The sequence below is a fragment of the Rhinopithecus roxellana genome, chromosome 6 (genome assembly GCF_007565055.1).
Source record: "Rhinopithecus roxellana isolate Shanxi Qingling chromosome 6, ASM756505v1, whole genome shotgun sequence".
Lineage (NCBI taxonomy): Eukaryota > Metazoa > Chordata > Mammalia > Primates > Cercopithecidae > Rhinopithecus > Rhinopithecus roxellana.
Genome location: NC_044554.1, coordinates 29,302,368 through 29,323,952, shown reverse-complemented (window position 1 = coordinate 29,323,952; position 21,585 = coordinate 29,302,368). Strand labels below are relative to the sequence as shown.

General features: G+C 33.9%; 1 non-coding gene across 1 annotated transcript; it reads left to right on the top strand.

Annotated features, from left to right (window-relative positions):
* Positions 1 to 1,930: 1,930 nt before the first annotated feature.
* LOC115898525 lies at positions 1,931 to 2,094 on the top strand. Its single transcript, XR_004058242.1, has one exon. It is a non-coding gene; the product is annotated as a U1 spliceosomal RNA (small nuclear RNA).
* The last annotated feature ends 19,491 nt before the right edge of the window (positions 2,095 to 21,585 follow it).

Below are 21,585 nucleotides of genomic sequence, written 5' to 3'. Positions count from 1 at the left end.
AAAGGAAAACCCAAATCATAGAAACTTTATGATGAGAAATGGGGGAAAAAGTGGCAGAAATTTTATTCAAATAATAGCAGAAAACTTTGCAAATCTGTGGAAAGATATAAATATCCAGATACAAGAGGTTAAATGTCCCAATCAGATTCAATCCAAACAGTCTACATCAAGACATTGTAATCAAACTGTCAAAAATCAAAGACAGGATACTGAGAGCAGCAAAGGATGCAAATCACATATCAGGGAGTTTCAGTAGTTTTAGTAGGGGACTTTTTAGCAGATATAGATCAGGAGAAAGTGGAATTATTATTCCACTTTCAAAATGGATATTTTGAAATATTCAAATATTCAAGCATGTTCAAAATGCTGAAGGAAAACAATTGTGAACCAAGAATACCATACCTGGCAAAGCTCTTCTTTGGAAATAAAGAGGAGATAGATTTCCTAAGCAAACAAAAGCTGAGGGAGTTCATCATCACCAGCTCTGTCTTACAAAAAATGTTAAAGGTAGTACTTCAAGATGAGATTAAAAGATGCTAATTAGGAACAAAAAATGAAAGTATAAAACTCACAGGTAAAAATAATTTCACAACCATATTAAGAATACTCTGATACTATCATGATGGTGTGTAAATTACTTCTGTCTTTAGTATGAAGGTTAAAAGACAAAACTACTAAATAATAGCTGCAATAATTTGTTAGGGGATAAACAATACAAAAATATTTAAATTTGGTATTAAAACTATAAAAATGTATGTGGGTGGAGTAAATATGTAGAGTTATCTTATGCAATCAAACTTAAGTTTGTTATCAGCTTAAAATAGCTTCTATATAATATATAAAATGTTTTACATTAAGCCTCATGGTAACCACAAATCAAAAAGCTATAGATATGCAAAAGGTAAAAAGCAGAAAATCTAAGGCATACGACTAGAGAATATTATCTAATCACAAAGGAAAACAGCAAGAAAAAAAAGAAGGACAAAGGATCTACAAAACAACCAGAATACAATGAGCAAAATGGCATTAGTGAGCCCTTACCTATCAATATATTACCTAGAAGATAAACAGATTAAATTCTGCAACCAAGAAACACAGAGTGGCTAAATAGAGTTTTAAAAAAATCAATTATGTGAGTCATTTCACTTTTTAAGGACACAAATACAGTAAAGTGAAAGAATGAAAAAATATATTCCATTCAAATGAAAGTCAAAAGACAGCAAGGGTAGCTATAGTTTTATTTAAGTAAAAATCTGTATAACAAGACAAAAAGGATCATTATATAATGATAAAGGGTTCAATTTATCAAGGAGATGTAGGAATTATAAACATGTATGCACCACCAATCAAAACATCTAAACATATAAAGCAAATATTAATAAATCTGAAGAAAGAGATAGACTGCAATATAACAATAGTAGGGGACATCAATATCCCACTTTTAACAATGAACACATAATCCAGACAGATAATCAATAGCAAAACATTGAACTTGAACTATACTTTAGACCAAATGGACCAAAGAAACATATACAAAGCAGTCCATCCAATAGGGACAGAACACACATGTTGGTTTAGAATCATATCACATGTTAGGCACAGAACAAGTGTTAACAACTTTAAGAGAATGGAAATAACATCAAGGATTTTTTTCTGATCACAATGGCATGAATAAAACGGCATAAATGGAGAAATTCTGGAAAATTCACAATATGTGAAAATTAAACAACATGCTTCTGAACAACAAATGGGTCAAATAGAATTAAAAGAGAAATTATAAACATATTGAGACAAACAAAAATAGAAAAACAACACATGAAAACTTAGGGGATGCAGCAAAAGTGGTTCTAAGAGTGAAGTTAGACCTACATGAAACATATAAACACCTGCATGAAAACAGAAGCAATATATCAAAGAAATAACCAAACACATACTTACCTGGCAGGGGAGATACCATGATCATGAAGGCGGTTTTCCCAGGGCGAAGCTTATCCATTGCAGTCCGGATATGCTGACCCGTGTGATTTCCCCAAATGTAGGAAAGTGAACTGCTTAATTTGCGGTAGTGGGGTACAGCGTTCACGCTTTCCAAAGAAAAGAAAAGAAAAAAGAAAGAAAGAAAGAAAGAGAGAGAGAGAGAAGAAAGAAAGAAAGAAAGAAAGAAAGAAAGAAAGAAAGAAAGAAAGAAAGAAAGAAAGAAAGAAAGAAAGAAAAGAAGAGAAAGAAGGGAGGGAGGGAGGGAGGGAAGGAGAGAGAGAGAGAAAGAAAGAAAGAAAGAAAGAAAGAAAGAAAGAAAGAAAGGAAGGAAGGAAGGAAGGAAGGAAGGAAGGAAGGAAGGAAGGAAGGAGAAAGAAAGAAAGAAAGAAAGAAAGAGAGAGAGAGAAAGAAAGAAAGCAAGCAAGCAGGGAGGGAGGGAGGGAAGGAAGGAAGGAAGGAAGGAAGGAAGGAGAGAGAGAAAGGAAGGAAGGAAGGAAGGAAGGAAGGAAGGAAGAAAGAAAGAAGAAAGAAAAGAAAGAAAGAAAGAAAGAAAGAGAGAAAGAAAAGAAAGAAAGAAAGAAAAAGAAAGGAAGGAAGGAAGAAGGAAGGAAGGAGAAAGAAAGAAAGAAAGAAAGAAAGAAAGAAAGAAAGAAAGAAAAAAGAAAGAGAAAGAAAAGAAAGAAAGAAAAAAGAAAGGAAGGAAGGAAGGAAAGAAAAGAAAAGAAAGAAAAGAAAAGAAAAGAAAAAAGAAAAGAAAAGAAATAACCAAACATTACACCTCAAGGACCTAGAAAAAGAAGAACAAACTATGTGTAAAGTTAGTAGAATGAAGGAAATAAGATCGGCATATAGATAAATGAAATAGGGACTAGAAAAATCATAGAAAACATCAACACAAATAAGAGTTAGTTTTTTAAAAAGATAAACAGACTATGCCTGTAATCCCAGCACTTTGGGAGTCCCAGGCGGGCGGATCATGAGGTCAGGAGATCGAGACCATCCTGGCTAACACGGTGAAACCCTGTCTCCACTAAAAATACAAAAACAGAATTAGCCGGGCGTGGTGGCGGGCGCGTGTAGTAGAATGTCGTGAACTCGGGAGGCGGAGCTTGCAGTGAGCCGTGGAGAATGTGCCACCGCACTCCAGCCTGGGCGACAGAGCAAGACTCCATCTCAAAAACAAATAAATAAATAAAAATAAACAAAACTGGTCAACCTTTAGCAAGACTAACTTAAAAAAATGAGAGAAGACTCAAATACATAAAATTATAAATGAAAAAGGAGACGTTACAACTGATGCCACAGAAATACAAATAATCATAAGAGGGTGCTAAGAGCACTTGTACACTAACAAATTGAATAAATACCTAGACACATACAGCTTATCAACACGGAATAATGAAGAAAGGGAAAATCAGAATAGATAAATAATAAGTAAGGAGATTTAATAAATAATTAGATGTCTTCCATCAAAGAAAAACTTAAGACCCTTATTCACCATGATCAAGTGGAATTTATCCCTGGGATGCAAAAATGATTCAACATAAACAAATCCACAAATGTGATATACCATACTAGCAGAATGTAAAACAAAAAACCCACATGATCACCTAAGAGAGGCAGAAAAGGCATTTGACAAAATTCAACATCCTTTCATGATAAAAACTATCAACCAATTAGGTATCTCAGTACAGAAAGGCCATACATGACAAGTTCGTACCTTATGTTGATACATAACAGTTTACAGTTAAAAACTTTTCCTCTAATGTCAAAAACAAGATGATAATGCCCAATCTAGCCGTTTTCGTTTAACATAATATTAGATGCCTGCAGATTTTTTTTTTTAAAGACAAAATCTAGCTCTGTCACCCATGCTGGAGTGCAGTGGTGCAATCTTAGCTCACTGCAACTTTTGCCTCCCGAGTTCAAATGATTCTCCTGCCTAAGCCTCCCCACATAGGTGGAATTACCGGCATACATCACCATGCTCTAATTTTTGTATTTTTAGTGTACAAGGGGTTTCACCATGTTGTACAGGCTGATCTTGAACTCCTGACCTCAGGTGATCTACCTGTCTTGGCCTCCCAAAGTGCTGGGATTATAGGTGTGAGCCACTGCGCCTGGGCAGATGATAACCTATATAACAAAAACCCTAAAGACTCCACCAAAAATATTAGAACTAATAAAAAATTTCAGTAAGGTTTCAGGATATAAAATCAGCATATACAAATTAATAGCATCTCTATATAGTATTCACTATCCAAAAATGAATTCAAGAATGCAATTGCTAATAGCTACAAAACAAGAAAATATTTAGAAATAAATTTAACCAAGGAGGGGAAAGCTCTGCACATCAAACACTGTAAAACAATGATGAAAGTAACGGAAGAAGACACAAATAAATGGGAATATATATGTTAAGTTCAGGCATTAGATAAATTCATATTGCGAAAATGCCCACACTCCACAAAGCTGTCTACAGATTCAACGCAATCCCTAATGCATTACCAGGGATATTTTTCATAAAAGTAGAATAAAACAATTCTAAAATTCATATGGCACCACATACACACCACAAAATCCAAAATCCAAATATCCAAAGCAATATTGAGCAAAAAAAAAAAAACAAAAAAACAAAAAAAACAAACCAACCAGCCAAACAAACAAAAAGCAAAGCCAGATGCATCACATTACCCAATTTCAAAATCTACTACAAAGCTCTAATGACCAAACTAGCACGATACTGGCATAAGAACAGACACATCAATCGATGGATCAGAATAGAGAGCTCAGAAGTAAATACATGTATTTATAGGGCAACTGATTTTCAGCAAAGGCACAAAGAACATACAGTGAGGAAAAGGCAGTCTCTCCATTAAGTGATGTTGTGAAAACGGGATATCTCCATGCAGGACAATGAAATTGAACCCATATCTTTTGTCATATACAAAAATCAACTCAAAATGGATTAAAGACTTAAATGAAAGGCCTAACACTGTGTAATTACTAGAAAAGAACAAAGGGGAAAAGCTCTATGACACTGGTCTAAGCATGATTTTTAGATATGACTCTAAATGTACGGGCATCCAAAGCGAAAATAGACACATAAAAAAAAAAATCAAAAACTTCTGCACAGTAAAGGAAACAATCAACAGAGTGAAGAGACAACCTACAAAATGAGATAATTTATTTGCAAACCATAGTCTGACAAGTGGTTAATATTCAAAATATATAAGTAACTTAATCAACTTACTAGTAAGAAAACAAATAATCCAATTTTTGAAAAGGACAAAGGACCTAAATAGACATTTCTTAAAAGAAGTTATACAAATGGCCACCAGGTATATGAAAATTGTTTGACATCACTAAGTATTTGAGAAATGCAAATTAAAATCACAATGAGATATTACCTCACACAATGAGATATAATGTTAGGGTGCCTATTATCAAAAAGACCAAAGGTAAGTATTAAAAAGGATATAGAGAAAAGAGAACCCATGGACACTGTTCTTGGGACTGTAAATTAGCACAATTATGGAAAATGGTATTGAGATTCCCCCCAAATTAAAAAAATGAAACTACCATATAATCTAGGAATCCTACTACTGGGTTTATATCCAGAGTATGATAATATGTCAAATCGATATTTGTACTCCAATGTTCATTGCAACAATAGCCAAGATATAAAATGAACTTCAGTGCCTCTCAACAAATGATGAGATAAAGAAAATGTGGTATGTATTCACAAAGGAATGCTACTAGTGAGTAGTATTTTAAAAGAAAATACTAGCATTTGTGATGACATGGATGAACTTGGTGGAAATTATTTTAAGTGAAATAAGCCAGGAACAGAAAGAGAAATACCACAATTTCTCACTTACATGTAGAATGTATAAAAGTCAGACTCATAGAAACAAAGAGTGTAATGGTGGGTACAAGAAACTGGGAGGTGTGGTGACTGGGGAGATATTCAAAAGTCACAAAATTCCAGCTAAATAGAACTAATAACAGCACATCTATTGTATATCATGGTGGCTAAAGTTACAAACAATACATTACATACTTAAAAATGAGTGAGAAAGTAGATTTTTAATTATTCTTACCACCAAAAAGGTACAAGTATGTGAGGTAATACATACATTAAATATATTTATATACAACACAAATATATACAATTTTGTTAAGAACATTTTAAAAATAAAAAAGACAATTATAACACAGATGTTAAAATGGTCATGAAGGGAATTGAAATAACTATTTATAATGTTAAGGGACAATGAAAAAGTGGACAGCATTCATAAAGATATGGGTAACGTTTAAGAATCAATAGAAAATGCTAAAAATAAAAAACACTATTCCCACAAATGAAGTTTATCAGAGTGGATAATAAAAACAAAACGCAACTATAGGTTGTTTATAAGAACCTCACTTTAAAATAAAAGTGAAGTTACTTTAGGTTAGAAGTAAAAGTATAGGGCTGGGCGCCGTGGCTCATACCTGTAATCCCAGCATTTTGGGAGACTGAGGCGAGCGGATCACTTGAGGCCAGGAGGTCGACACCAGTCTGGCCAACACGGGGAAACCTACTTCTAATACAAATACAAAAATTAGCCAGCCATGGTGTTGCGCAGCTGTAATCCCAGCTACTGAGGAGACTGAGGCACGAGAATCACTTGAACCCAGGAGGCAGAGGTTGCCATGAGCCAAGATTGTGCCACTGCACTCCAGTGTGGGCAATAGAGTGAAACTCTGTCTCAAAAAAAGGAGAAGGAGTAAAGATATGGAAAAATACATGCCATACTAGCCATACTAACTATATTAGTCCATTCTCATGCTGCTAAAAAAGACATATGCAAGACAGGGTAATTTATAAAGGAAACACATTACAAGAAAAAACAAACAAACAAACAAACAAACAAACAAACAAAAAACTGCAGACCAGTATCTCTCATAGACACAAAAATTATTTGGCAAAGTATTAGCAAATTGAAACTAACAGTGAGTGAATGAAATTTATTTCAGGTATGGCTCAACAATTAAAAAATTAATCAGTGCACCCTACAACATGGACAAACTAGAAAAGAAAAATCATAAAATCATATCAATTGATTCAGAAAGAACATGTAAAAAAATTCAACACTCATTCATGACAAAAACTCTCAGCAAACTAAGAACATAGGAAAACATCCTGCACTTGATAGGTAATATCTGTGGAAAATCTATAACTAACATTGTCCATAATGTTGAAAAAGTGGATACTTTCCCCTAAAATAGAGAACAAGGCAAGAATGTCTTTTTTCACCACCCTTATTCAACATTGCATTGGAAGTCCTAGCTAGTGCAAGAAGTCAAGTAAAATAAATTAATCAAAAGTTATAAGAGAAAAGGAAGAAATAAAGCTGCCTTTGTTCAGAGATGACAATCAGAGATGATATGATTGTCTGTGTAGAAAATCTCAAAGAATCAATGGAAAAAGACCACGTGAAAATAACAAGTAATTATTGCAACAGTACAGGATACAAAGTTAATTTGAAAAATCAAATGTTTTCCTATATATCAGCAATAAACATTTAGAATTTGAAATTAACAACATAATACCATTAGGATCTATATGTGGAAAATTACAAAATGCCAATGTAAAAAACAATAAAACTCCAAATAAATGAGGAGATATTCTATGTTTCTGTATTGGTAGATTGATGACTGTTAAGATGTCAGTTCTTCCCAGCTTGATGTATAGATTCAGTGCAATCTCAGTCAATATATCCCAAACTATTTGGTAGCTATTAAGAAACTGACTCTAAAGTCTATATGAAAAACCAAAAGACCTAGAATAGCCAACACAATATTGAAGATGAAAAATAAAGGTGGAGAGCAGATGCTACTCAATTTTAAGAAATATTATATGTTTGCAATAATTAAGAGAGTATGTTATTTGTGAAAGTACAGAGAAAAGGCATGAGGAGAAGGCTGGAGTTATCAATAGACCATATTGGAGAACTCAGAAATAGATTCACATAAATAATCAAATAATATTTGACATCAGGGCAATAAAAATTAAATGGAGAAAGGCTAATCATTTCAAGAAATGGTGCTGAAATAATGGAACATCAATATGCCAAATAGTGAAGATAGACAGAGACCTTACCCCTTATAGAAATATTAACTGAAATGGATCTTAGGCCAAAATGTAAAATACAAAAGAATAAAACTCTTTGAAAAAGGCATAGGAGAAAATCTACATGAACTTGGCTGTGTTGATGAATTTTTAAGTATAACACTAATAGTACAATCCCTAAAAGTAAAAAAGAAATCATGTTTGACATTATTAAACATACAATTTCTGCTCTGGGAAACACATTAAGAGAATGAAAAGACACAGGTTGGTAGGTCTCAAAACACATATCTGAGGAAGTACCTGTATCAAAAATAGAAAAAATACCCTTAATACTCAACAATAAATAAACAACCCAATTGAAAATTGTCACAAAAAATGAAAAGACACCTTATCACAGAAAATATACAGATAGCAAATAAGCATATGAAAAGATTTTCAACATGGTTTGTCATTAGGGAATTGTAAATTAATACGATAATAAGATATCTCTACACACCTTTTAGAATGGTTAAACTCCAGAATAAATTGACAATATCAACTGCTGGTGAGAATGCAGAGCAACAGAAATTCTCATTCACTGCAGGTGGGAATGCAAAATGGCATGGCTTCTTTGAAAGACAGTTTGGCAGTCGTAAAAAATTTAACATAGTCTTTTCATACATTCCAGTCATCATGCTCATAGGTATTTACCCAAATGATTAAAAAAAAATTACCCGGCCGGGCGCGGTGGCTCAAGCCTGTAATCCCAGCACTTTGGGAGGCCGAGACGGGCGGATCACAAGGTCAGGAGATTGAGACCATCCTGGCTAACACAGGGAAACCCCGTCTCTACTAAAAAAATACAAGAAACTAGCCGGGCGTGGTGGCGGGCGCCTGTAGTCCCAGCTACTCGGGAGGCTGAGGCAGGAGAATGGCGTGAACCCGGGAGGCGGAGCTTGCAGTGAGCTGAGATCCGGCCACTGCACTCCAGCCTGGGCGATAGAGCGAGACTCCGTCTCAAAAAAAAAAAAAAAAAAAAAAAAAAAAAAAATTACCCATAGTGTACATGAATGTCCATAGCAGCTCTATTCATAATTGCTAAATATTTGAAGCAACCAAGATTTCCTTCAATGTATTTGATAATGGATAATGTATAAACCAACTGTGACACATATAAAATGAAATACTATTCATCAATACAAACTTATTCTTGATGAAGTAGAAAATGAGTTATCAAGCCAAGACAAAATGATGATTAATCTTAAATGCATAATGCTATATGAAAAAGGTCAGTCTGACAAAGCTACATACTTTACAAGTCCAATTATGTGACGTTTTGGAAAAGGCAAATTCTAAAGATGGCCAACAAATCAGTGGTTAACAAGGCTTATGTTGGGGCATACTGCATAGGTTAAGCACAAGGATTTTTAGTGAGGTGAAATTATTCTCTATAATACTGTAATGGTGAGTACAAGGCAATACGCACTGTCAAAACCTGTAGGACGGTACAACAAAAAAGAATATGTCTTAATTTATGCAATTAAAAATATTTATGGGCTGGGCACAGTGGCTCATGCCTGTAATCCCAGCATTTTAGGAGGCCAAGACACGTGGATCACTTGAGGTCAGGAGTTTAAGACCTGCCTGGCCAACATGGTGAAACACCATCTCTATTAAAAAAGGCTAGCTGGGCATAGTAGCACATGCTTGTAATTCCAGATACTTGGGAGGCTGAGGCGGGAGGATTGGTTGAACCTGGGAGGTGGAGGTTGCAGTGAGCCAAGATCGTGCCACTGCACTCCAGCTTGGGTGACAGAGCAAGACTCTGTCTCAAAAAAAAAAAAAAAAGGACTTTCAGGATGGAAGACAAAATGTGACAAATGAATCTAAATTTATTACAAATGTATGAAACAAATCTGTCTGTTTTTGTATGCCTGAGGCTATCATTTGTTTTACCTTCTGTCCTGAAGATAGTTTTGGTTATTCCACAATTTTAGATGAATTGGAATTTCTCAGCACCAACTTCTAATTTTCAATATCATACTAAGCATTATATTAACAAGCTAATTATCTCTATTTGATAGGTGATCTTTGATTATTGAATGTCAAAAATATCTTATTTGGCTTCTGAATTTTTAGCCATTTTACATTGTTAATATTACTGATAATTTCTGGAATTATCAATTTATGTTTTTGATTAATACTGAAAGTTTTTTATATGATTTCAATTGTTGCCTCCTTTTCACAGTGTCTATTTTCTCTTTCTGGACTCTAATAATTTTCATACAGTTTTTTTCTTCTATCTTTGTAGTCATTTGGTCACTTAACTTTTATTTCATATTTTAAGTCCCTGTCTCTATCTCCTGTATTCTGAGTAGATACTGCAGCTGTGTTTAACTTACTGTTTAAAATATAAGTTTTTAAATTTGGAATTATAAACACACAGAAACACATACATACATGTATGCACATGATTTATTTAACATTATTTATTATTTTTGGTTATGCCATATGTGAAATCTATTTCATCTCTTTTTGTGGTTTCTGGTCACTCATTCATGGAATATTGATCTTCATGTTTTCTGATTTTTGTATGAACTCATTTTATGAGTTTGCTATTTGAGTTGAAAATTCTGAGGGCTTGAATTAAGAATGCTTTCATAAAGACAGGACTTTCATCTGCTCTGTTAAGAGCCATTTTAGCTTCTTTGAATCATCCCTTCCCTATATTCCTTTGAACAAAGGCTTAGTCTCTTTAATATTGCAGTGAGGTAGGCTTTCCTCATCAGGTTAACCTTGCCTTTTATTTCTGATCTTGTTTTCTTTGCACTGCTTCATGCTACTTGCACTGATGCCACCTCCTGAATTCAGTGTCTTCTTTCCTTTCCTGTCTTTTGTTTGTTTGTTTTAATTTCATTGCTTTCTATTAAGTACAGGCATGTACTAAAATACATATTTTGTGTAATACAAAAGTATGCCTCCCAAGATATCTAGGCCACCAATGAAATGGTAAAATTTCTTAACCAAATTTTATGAAGATTTTTGGAACTTAATAATATGATTATACATGCACATGATTTTGTGTTCTGCATGCAACCAATTTAACAGTACCAGAAAGACTAGAGGAAGATTCAGGGAAAGATATATGGAACAAAAAAAAATTATTCTCTGTTACTCCCTTTCTACTCCAAGCCCTTAATGATAGTGAATGAAATATAATAGAAAAACAGTTATTTTTATAATTATTAGCTTATGTTAGGAATTATAAATATTCACATATTTCTAACATATATTTCTCAGAAATATACATTTTATTTAATTTTCATTATATCTCTGTAAGGTAGGTGTTGTTGTTGTTGTTATTATCATTATTATTATTATTATTATTTTGAGACAGAGTCTCACTCTTTTGCCAGGCTGGAGTGCAGTGGTGCGATCTTGTCTCATTGCAATCTCCACTTCCTGGGTTCAAGTGATTCTCCTGCCTTGGCCTCCTGAGTAGGTTACACTACAGGCTCATGTCACTCGCCCAGCTAATTTTTGTATTTTTAGTAGAGATGGGGTTTCATTATGTTGGCCAGGATGGTCTCCATCTCTTGACCTTGTGAACCACCTACCTCAGCCTCCCAAAGTGCTGGGATTACAGGCGTGAGCCACTATGCCCGGCCTAAGGTAGGTATTATTAATATTTATTGTTACTCTAATTATTATAGTTTAAGATACTGAGGCCAAGAGTAGTTATCAAATTTAGATAGCCTGTGTCTAGATGTCATGCTTTTGCACCTCACTGTATTTGAAAACATTAAGCATTTTGGTGGTGTGGTGGCAGAAAGGAAAGAGCAAATTGGATCACAGTTTAAAAGCAAAAAGTGGTAATCAAGATTTTGAATTCTGAAGGGTATTGGAAGCTTCAAGTAATTCACGTAAGATGGTGGACTAAAGTCAAGGCTACTGCTTGAAGTCTAGAACTGGAGTGAACCCCTGTTCCTTTATGAAGGTAAAAAAATATATATATAGTTTGTTCGAAAAGGAGGCATGACCACAATACTGGAGACATATTTTTCAATATGAAATAGCATCTATCGAATAAAACTTGAAAGTGGAGGCAGCTCATTGTGCACAAGATAAAGGAGGAACTAATTTATCACACAGAGGTGCATAATAAGTCTGGGCATAGATTGTATGCAGTATAAATCATGCTTCATGGAAAAGGAATCCTTTACCTATAATTCTTAACAAACTTCAGGGAAGGTAGATAGAGCTTCCTTGTTACAATAATGACCTTGTTAGGAAAGGAGCTTTACAGAGCAGATAATTCATCAATCTGATTTAAAACAAGATTACTCAAACATACTCCCCCACCCCGCCTTTTTAAGCTACTAAGAAGGAAGAAATGAGCAACGATAATCAGATTCATCTTTAAAAAAAAATCATGGTTTGAGTCTAATGCTTATAGCAAGCAATAGGTCAAGGAAGCCAGAAGGCAGCAGCTCTACACATTCAACTAGAATATAAACTAAATAAATCATTTGTTTTTATAGGGGATAGAAAGTAACATCTTTCTCTCACCTCTTAAAAGTTTCATGGCTGACATCCATGTAACAGAAGACATCAATAAGGGAAAAGCATAATGAGTTTATTTATTTAAAGTTTTATGTTACGTAGGGGTTTTTAGAAACAAAGGTCCAAACGACCCAGGGAAATCTATGCGTTTTTGTGCTAAATCTGATAAAAGAAGTGGATAGTTGTGGAGAAAGATGATTGGACAAAAAGGAGTATAATCTAATGGTAATAAACTGGGGCATGGGGGAAGAACTCAGCAAGACCTGTTGGTTCAGATTCTTCTGTGTATCTGTATGACATTTCTTCTTCCCAGGTATGGGGCAGGATACCTGTTACATGATGGTCTTATGACCTACTGTCAGGTGAAGTAGACCAGAGAATCCTTTTATGGACGGCTCTCACACAGAAAGATGGGAGAAGGTGAGACAATGACTTTCAAGGTGACTTATTTGGGGGTAGCATGTCCTAAAACTGTCATTTTATAACTAACTTTCTCAATGTCATCCTAGGTAAAATGCTTTAAAATTAGATGTTAGGAACTTCACATGTAGATAGGATGTAGAAGAATGAAGAAAATCTTTACGTCTATGCTAACCACAAGAATATCCCAGGCGGAAATATAAATCAAAATGTTGTATTGTCTCAAAAGGAAGAGTGGATACAAAAAAGCTTTGGTTAAATGAATTTCAGAGAGAAATAAGCAATTTATATCTGCTGGCAGCTTCCATTTCTGAAGGAGTGTGTCTGGCTTGTCATATATTTGATAGCACCCTTACTAAAATAGTGAAGACGCTCAGGTAATGGGAGAAACCAACGAAGACTTTAATGGATTATAGTTTGTCTGGGAATGAAAGAGTGCCAAATGTAAAACCAATTCACTCATACAAAGGAGAGTAAAGCAGAGAGAAACTGCAAGACAATATAAGATCTTGCTAGAGTTGAATCCATGTATCCAACAAAAATATTAGAATATTGCAGCTCACTGATTTCTCAGCTTAAATACTGACAAAGTCAAAAGCTACTGAGGGCACAGGATTTTGGAAGATGGTCTAATCACATGGAAACTCAATGTATTTATAGCTCTAGAGCACCTGGTCTTTTTTTCTTCTTTTAAATTTTTCTTTTTTATTTTAAGTTCCAGGCTACATGTACAGGATGTGCAGGTTTGTTATACAGGTAAACGTGTGCCATGTTGATTTGCTGCACCTATCAATCCATCACCTAGGTATTAAGCCCCACACACATTAGCCACTTATCCTGATGCTCTTTCTCTTTCTCTCCCAGCCAACAGGCCCCCATGTGTGTTGTTCCCCTTCCTGTGTCCATGTGTTCTCACTGTTCAGCTCCTACTTACAAGTGAGGTCATGCGGTATTTGGTTTTCTGTTCCTGTGTTAGTTTTCTGAAGAAATGGCTTCCAGCTCCATCTATGTTCCTGCAAAGGACATGACCTCATTCTTTTTTAGGGCTGCATAGTATTCCATGGTGTATATATACAATATTTTCTTTATCAAGTGGGCATTTGTGTTGATTCCATGTCTTTGTTATTGTAAATAGTGCTGCAATGAACATACATGTGCATGTACCTCTACAGTAGAATGATTTATATTTATTTGGATATATACTCAGTAATTAGATTGCTGAGTCAAATTGAAAGACCTGGTTCTAGGTCTTCAAGGAATCACCACGCTGTCTTTCACAATTAAACTAATGAGCTGCTGCACAGCAAAATAAACTATCATCAGAGTGAACAGACTACCTGCAGAATGGGATAAAACTTTTGGAATCTATTTATATGACAAAGGTATAATATCCAGAATCTACAAGGAACTTAAACAAATTTAGAAGGAAAAAAAAAAACATTAAAAATTGGGCAAAGGACATGAACAGACAGTTCTCAAAAGAAGACATACATGAGGCCAAGAAACGTGAAAAACAGCTCAATGTCATTGATCATTAGAGAAATGCAAATCAAAACCACAATAAGATACCATCTCATGCAGGTCAGAAAGGCAATTATTAAAAAGTCAAAAAACAACAGATGCTGGGGAGGCTATGGAGAAATAGAAATGCTTTTACACTGTTGGTAGGAATCTAAATTAGTTCACCTGTTGAATACAGTAAAAGGTTGAATTTGTCCTTCTGTCTAATCACTGTCCTTCTGTCTAATCACTGAGGAAATGTTTTTCAATCTTGGAGAAATAATAGAACAAACCAAAAATAAGTGTAATTCCTTATATTTTATAACTAAAATACAAAATAAAAATTATTAAAATATGCAAAGAAGCATGAAAATTAAAACTTTTATTAACAGAAAGCACTGACACTAGAAACAGACTCATAGATGAACCCTACTTATTATGAAGTTATCAGGATTTACAGATAAGGATTATATAATGCATCTATTATAAATACATAAAATGATTTAGAGGAAAGGGAGAATAATTGATGAAGATAAGGGAGTTTCAGGAGAAGAATAGAAATTTTAAGTAAGAAATAAGTGGAAATTTAGAAATTGAAAATTGTCTTTAACAGCATATTTAATACAAAAAAGTTAGTACCAGTGAACAAAATGTAATTGAGCTCTAAGAGGAAAGAATAGAGAGGATGGTGTCAAAAAACTGTTGGATAATGACAACTGTATATGTTTTAAATTTGAGGAAAAACATTAATCACAATATCTAAGGAGCTCAATATATCTACTGTATAATAAAATACAAAATAAAAAACACCCAGGCACATCATACTCACCTAGCTGAAAATTAAAGATAAATGCATTCGAAGAAATTTTAAAAAATAACATAAAGGGGAACAATAATGATGATAATGAGTATTTTCTCAGTAGAAAAAATAGAAGCCACTATAAAATGCAGTATGTTTTAAAAGGCTAAAAGGAGAAGGCCAAATAGAATTAACTGAAAACTGTGTATATTCAGTGAAAATGTCCTTCAAAAATACATTTTATTTATCAAAAGACCCATTAAATAAGCAAATAAGGAAACGGAAAGTCACAGAATTGGAAGAAAATATTTTATGCATGTTGATAATATTAATAATTATCCATTTTTACAATGAATGAAAAGATCATATGCATATGAAAAATTGTTTTCTGCAATGTAAATAATTCCGCCATATGATCCAACAAATGCATTCCTAGGTACTTACGAAAGAAAAATGAAAACATATATTGTTATAAAGACTTGTATAGGAACTTTATAACCTACTTGATTGTGATGGTTAAGCTTTTTGATGTACTGTTGGATTTGGTTGGCCAGTGTTTTGTTGAGTATTTTAACATCAATGTTCATCAAGGATATTGACTTGAAGTTTTTTATTGTTGTGTTTCTGCCAGATTTTGGAATCTGGAGGATGCTGGCCTCATAGAATGAGTTAGGGAGTAGGCCTTCCTCTTCAATTTTTTGGAATAGTTTCTGCAGGAATGGTACCAGCTCTTCTTTTAACATCTGGTAGAATTCAGCCATGAATCCATCTGTTCCTGGGCTTTTTTTGGTTGGTAGGCTATTTATTACTGACTCAATTTCAGAGTTTGTTATTTCAGGGAATCAGTTTCTTCCTAGTTCAGTCTTGGGAGGGTACATGTGTCCAGGAATTTATCCATTTCTTCTAAATTTTCTAGTTCATGTGCGTAGAAGTGTTTATAATATTCTCTGATGGTTGTTTGTATTTCTGAGGTCAGTGATAATATCCCCCTTGCGGTTCCTGATTGTGTTTATTTGGATTTTCTTTCTTTTCTTCTTTATTTGTCTAGCTAGTGGTCTATTTTATTAATTTTTTCAAAAAAAAAAAAAAAAACAAGAAAACAAAAAAACAAAAACCCAGCTCCTGGATTTGTTGATCTTTTGAAAGGTTTTTCATGTTTCAATCTCCTTTAGCTCTGTTCTAATTTTGGTTACTTCTTATCCTCTGCTAGCTTTGGGATTTGCTTGCTCTTGCTTTTCTAATTATTTAGCTGTGATTTTAAGTTGTTAACATGAGGTACTGTTATTTTTTGATTTGGGCAGTTAGTGCTATATATTTCCCTCTTAACACTGCCTTAGCTGTGTCCCAGAGATTCCGGTATGTTATATCTTTGTTCTCATTAGTTTCAAATAGTTTCTTGTTTCTGCCTTAACTTCATTATTTATCAAAAAGTCATTGAGGGCAAATTATTCAATTTCCATGTAATTGTATGGTTTTGAGTGAATTTCTTAATCTTGATTTCCAATTTGATTGCACTATGATCTAAGAGAGTGTTTGTTAAGATGTCAGTTTTTGCATTTGCTGTGGAGTGTTTTACTTTCGATTATGTGATCAATTTTAGAGTTTGTACCACACAGCAAAGAGAACAATGTATATTCTGTTGTTTTTAGGTGGAGAATTCTGTAGATATCTATCAGGGCCATTTCATCCCGAATTTATTCAGGTCTTCAATATCTTTGTGAATTTTCTATCCAGATTATCTCTCTAATATTGTCATTCAAGTGTTAAAGTCTCCCCGTATAATTGTGTGGGTATTTAAGCATCTTTGAACATCTCTAAGAACTTGCTTTATGAATCTGAGTTATGAGCTCATGTGTTGGGTACATATATATTTAGGATAGTTAGATCTTGTTGAATTGAACTCTTTACCATTATGCAATTCCCTTCTTTGTCTTTATTGATCTTTGTTGGTTTAAAGACTGTTTTTGTCAGAAGCTTGGATTGCAACCCCTGCTTTTTTCTGTTTTCTATTTGCATGGTAAATTTTCCTCCATTCCTTTATTTTGAGACTATGTGTGTCATTATATGTGAGATGGGTATCTTGAAGACAGTATACCAATGGGTCTTGGTTCTTTATCCAGCTTACCAGTCTGTGTTTTTCAATTGGAGCATTTAACCCATTTGTATTCAAGGTTAGTATTGATATGTATGGATTTGATCCTGTCATCATGATATTAGTTGGTTCTTTTGCAGACTTGTTTATGTGGTTACTTTATAGTGATACTGGTCTGTGTACTTCAGTGTGTTTTTGCGGTGGTTCATAAAAGTCTTTCCTTTTCATACTTAATGCCTCCTTCAGGAGCTCTCATAAGGCAGGTCTGGTGGTAACAAATTCTTCAGCATTTGCTTATCTCAGAAAAATCATATTTCTCCTTTGCTTATGAAGCTTAGGTGGCCAGATATGAAATTCTGGTGTGGAATTTATTTTCTTTAAGAATGTTGATTATTGGTCCCCAACCTCTTCTCACTTGTAGGGTTTCTGTTGAGAGGTCCATTGTTAGTCTTATGGGCCCCCTTTTGTAGCTGCCATGACCTTTCTTCCTGGCTGCCCTTAACATTTTTTAAAAGATTTTGACCTTGGAGAATCTGATTATTCTTAAAAACCTTGAAATAGAAACTGAAAAGTTCAACTACAAGACTGGATAAATAAGCTCAGTTTATGCGTAAAATGGAACACTAATTGATAAACAATTGTTCTAAGAAATAACATGGATAAATATCAATAATCTTTTAGTAACTGAGTCCACTCATATGAAATTCCAAAATATGTCATTAATCTATCAGGAAAGAATCAGAACCGTAATGCCTCTCAGAAGAAGGCATTGACTGAAAAGTGAAACAAGGTAACTTTCTGAGGTAATGGAGAGGTTCTATACCTTGTTTGTGGTATTGGCTACATGTTTACTTAAAATTTTCTGAACACATTGAGATGTGACTATTAAAACCTACGCATTTCGACATACATAAATATTCTTTCAATAAAAAATAAATAGGATTAGTTTAAACAAGATAACAGTAAGTAATTATGCCTATAGAAACACATGCAGAATAACTACATCATTAGGAAATTAAGCACATAAGTGTTTAAAAATAACAAATCATAACCAAAAAGTATTATAATGGGAATACCAGATAGTTTAATATTTGAAAATTGATTAATAAAATTCACATGAGATAGAAGCCATATTGTTATCTCAAGAAATGCAGATAATTTATATATGCCAGCATTTTTACATACATTATTATAATTCATAATCTTTTTATCCTACTAGGAATATAATTCAATGTTGTTAATCTAATGAAGGAAGCCTATCAAAATCCTCCAGCAAACATCATAATTAACATGTAAACTTAATTTCACTATCAACATATCACAGTATTTATTAATGTTTTACTAGAAGACCCTGCCAGTGTAACAGAGAAGTATGTGCAATAACAGTTGAAAAGTAAGAAGAACACACTGTTTTATTTCTTTTCTGATTCTTTGACTAGAAAAAGACCAGACATTTTAAAGGGTGTTTTTACTCTTGTGGGTAAAAAAAAAAATGTTAAAACTTTCTATGATAATTTTTGGTTTGCTCCAGCAGGAAGATCTGAAATACATGAAGCTAAAAAAATCTCGAGGAATTCACTACCATATAGTTCCTCAGATTCTGAGCTCCCTTAACTGATCTGCCTTCTTTCCACCTTTCAGAGTGTTATGTTTGTATTATACATAATTTCCTGGGTTTTTAGTTGGACTGTGGGTGAAAATTGTGTAGAGAAAATTATGTTTATTTTCCCAGTAGTAGAACTCTGTGATCTTATATTTTAATGTGCATATTTAAAGTTATATTTTTATAATATATTCAAATTTATTTTGATTTTCCCCTTCTTCAAGTACACCAATAGTTTAGCCAATTTAATTTCTTTCTTAAATTGTTTCCTGTTACACTTGTTACAATTACATAGCATTTTAAAAACTTTTATTTTAGGTTCAGGAGTACATGTGTGAAGTTGTAAAGTAGCTTTAAAGTTTTAAACCTACATGTGTAAGTTTGTTATATAGGTAAATTTTGTGTAGTGAGTATTGGTATACAGATTATTTGATCACCCAGGTAGTGAGCATAGTATCCAATAGGTAATTTTTTTATCCTTACCTTCCTCCTACCCTCCAACCTCAAGTAGACCCCTGGTCTGTTGTTCCCTCTTGTGTTCAGATGTACTCAATGTTTAGCTCCCATTTGTAAGTGAGAGTATATGGATTTGGTTTTCTGTTCCTCTGTTGGTTTTCTTAGGATAATGACCTCCAGCTCCATATCTGTTGCCATAAAGAATATGATCTCATTCATCTTTATGGCTTGCATAGTATTATGCTGTATATATGTGCCACATTTTATGTATCCAGTCTACCATTGATGGACATTGAGGTTGATTCCATGTGTTTGCTGTTGTAAATGGTGCTAAGATGAACATATGCATGTATGTGGCTTTAAGGCAGAATGATTTATATTTTGGGGGGGTATAAAGCAATAATGAGATTTCTGGGTCAAATGGTAGTTCAAAGTTCTTTGAGAGTTCTCCAAACTGCTTTCTACAGTGGCTGAACTAATTTACATTGCCATCAGGAGTGTGCAAGCATTCCCTTTTCACCACAACCTCACCAACATCTGCTATTTTTTGACATTTTAGTAACAGCCAGTTTGATTGGTGTGAGATGGTATGCTATTGTGTTTTTGATTTGCATTTAACTGATGATTAGTGAGGTTGAGCATTTTTTCATATGCTTATTGGCCACATGTATGTCTGCCTTTGAAAAGTATCTGTTCATCTCCTTTGTCCACTTTTTAATGGGAGTGTTTGCTTTCTGCTTGCTAGTTTGTTTTATAGATTCTGAATATTAGCTTTTTATCAGATAAATAGTTTGCAGACATTTTCTCCAGTCTTGTAGGTTGTCTGTTTACTCTGTTGACAGTTTGTTTTGCCATGCAGAATTAGTTTAATTAGATTCTACTTGTCTTTTTTTGGTTTTGTTGCAATTGTTTTTGGAGACTTCATCACAAAATCTTTGCCAGGTCCTATCTTCAGAATGTTACTTCATTGGTTATCTTTCAGGGTTTTTATATGTTTAGGTTTTACATTTAAGTTTTTAATCCATTTTGAGTTGATTTTTGTATATGGCATAAGAAAGGGATCCAGTTTCAATATTGTGGATCTGGATAGGTAGTTACCCAGCATCATTTATTGAATAAAGTGTCCTTTCCTCATTGCTTTTTATTGTTGATTGTGTCAAAGATGAGATGGTTTTAGGAGTGCACCATTATTTCTAAGCTCTGTTTTCTGTTCCATTAGTCTGCTTGTCTTTTTTTGTACCAGTATCATGCTGTTTTGGTTACTGCAGCCATGTAGTATAGTTTGAAGTTGGGTAATGTGATGTCTCCAAGTTTGTTCTTTTTTGCTTACAATTGCCTTGGTCATTTGAGCTCTTTTTTTACATTCTATGAATTTTAAAGTAGCTTTTTTCTAACTCTGTGAAGAGTTTCATTGGTAGTTTGATAGCAACATTGAATCTGTAAATTGCTTTGAGTGGCATGGCCATTTTAACAATAGTAATTCTTCCTATTCATGGACATGGAATGTTTTGAGTTATCTCTGATTTCTTTGAGCAGCATTTTGTAATTCTGATTTAAAGGTCTTTCTCCTCTTTGGTTAGCTGTATTCCTAAGTATGCTCTTTTTTTGTGACTATTGTGAATGGGATTATGTTCTTGTTTTGGCTCACACTTTGGATGTTGTCTTTGTATAGGGATGCTACTGATTTTTGTACATTGACTTTGTATCCTGATCTTTGCTGATGTTGTTTATCAGGTCAAGGAGCTTTTGGGTCAAGACTATGGTGTTGTGTAGGTACAGGATGATGTGGAAATAGGGATAGCTGGACTTCCTCTCTTTCCATCTGGATGCCTTTTATTTCTTTCTCTTGCCTGATTACTCTAGCTAACTCTTCCAATATTATGTTGAATATAAGTGGTGAGGTAGAAACATCCTTATCTTGCTCCACTTTTCAGGGAGAATGTTTCCAGATTTTACCCAGTTAGTATGATGTTGGCAATGAGTTTTTTATAGATAGCTCTTATGATTTTGAGGTATGTTTCTTTGATGCCTGGTTTGTTGAGGGTTTTTAACATGAAGGGATGTTGAATTTTACCAAA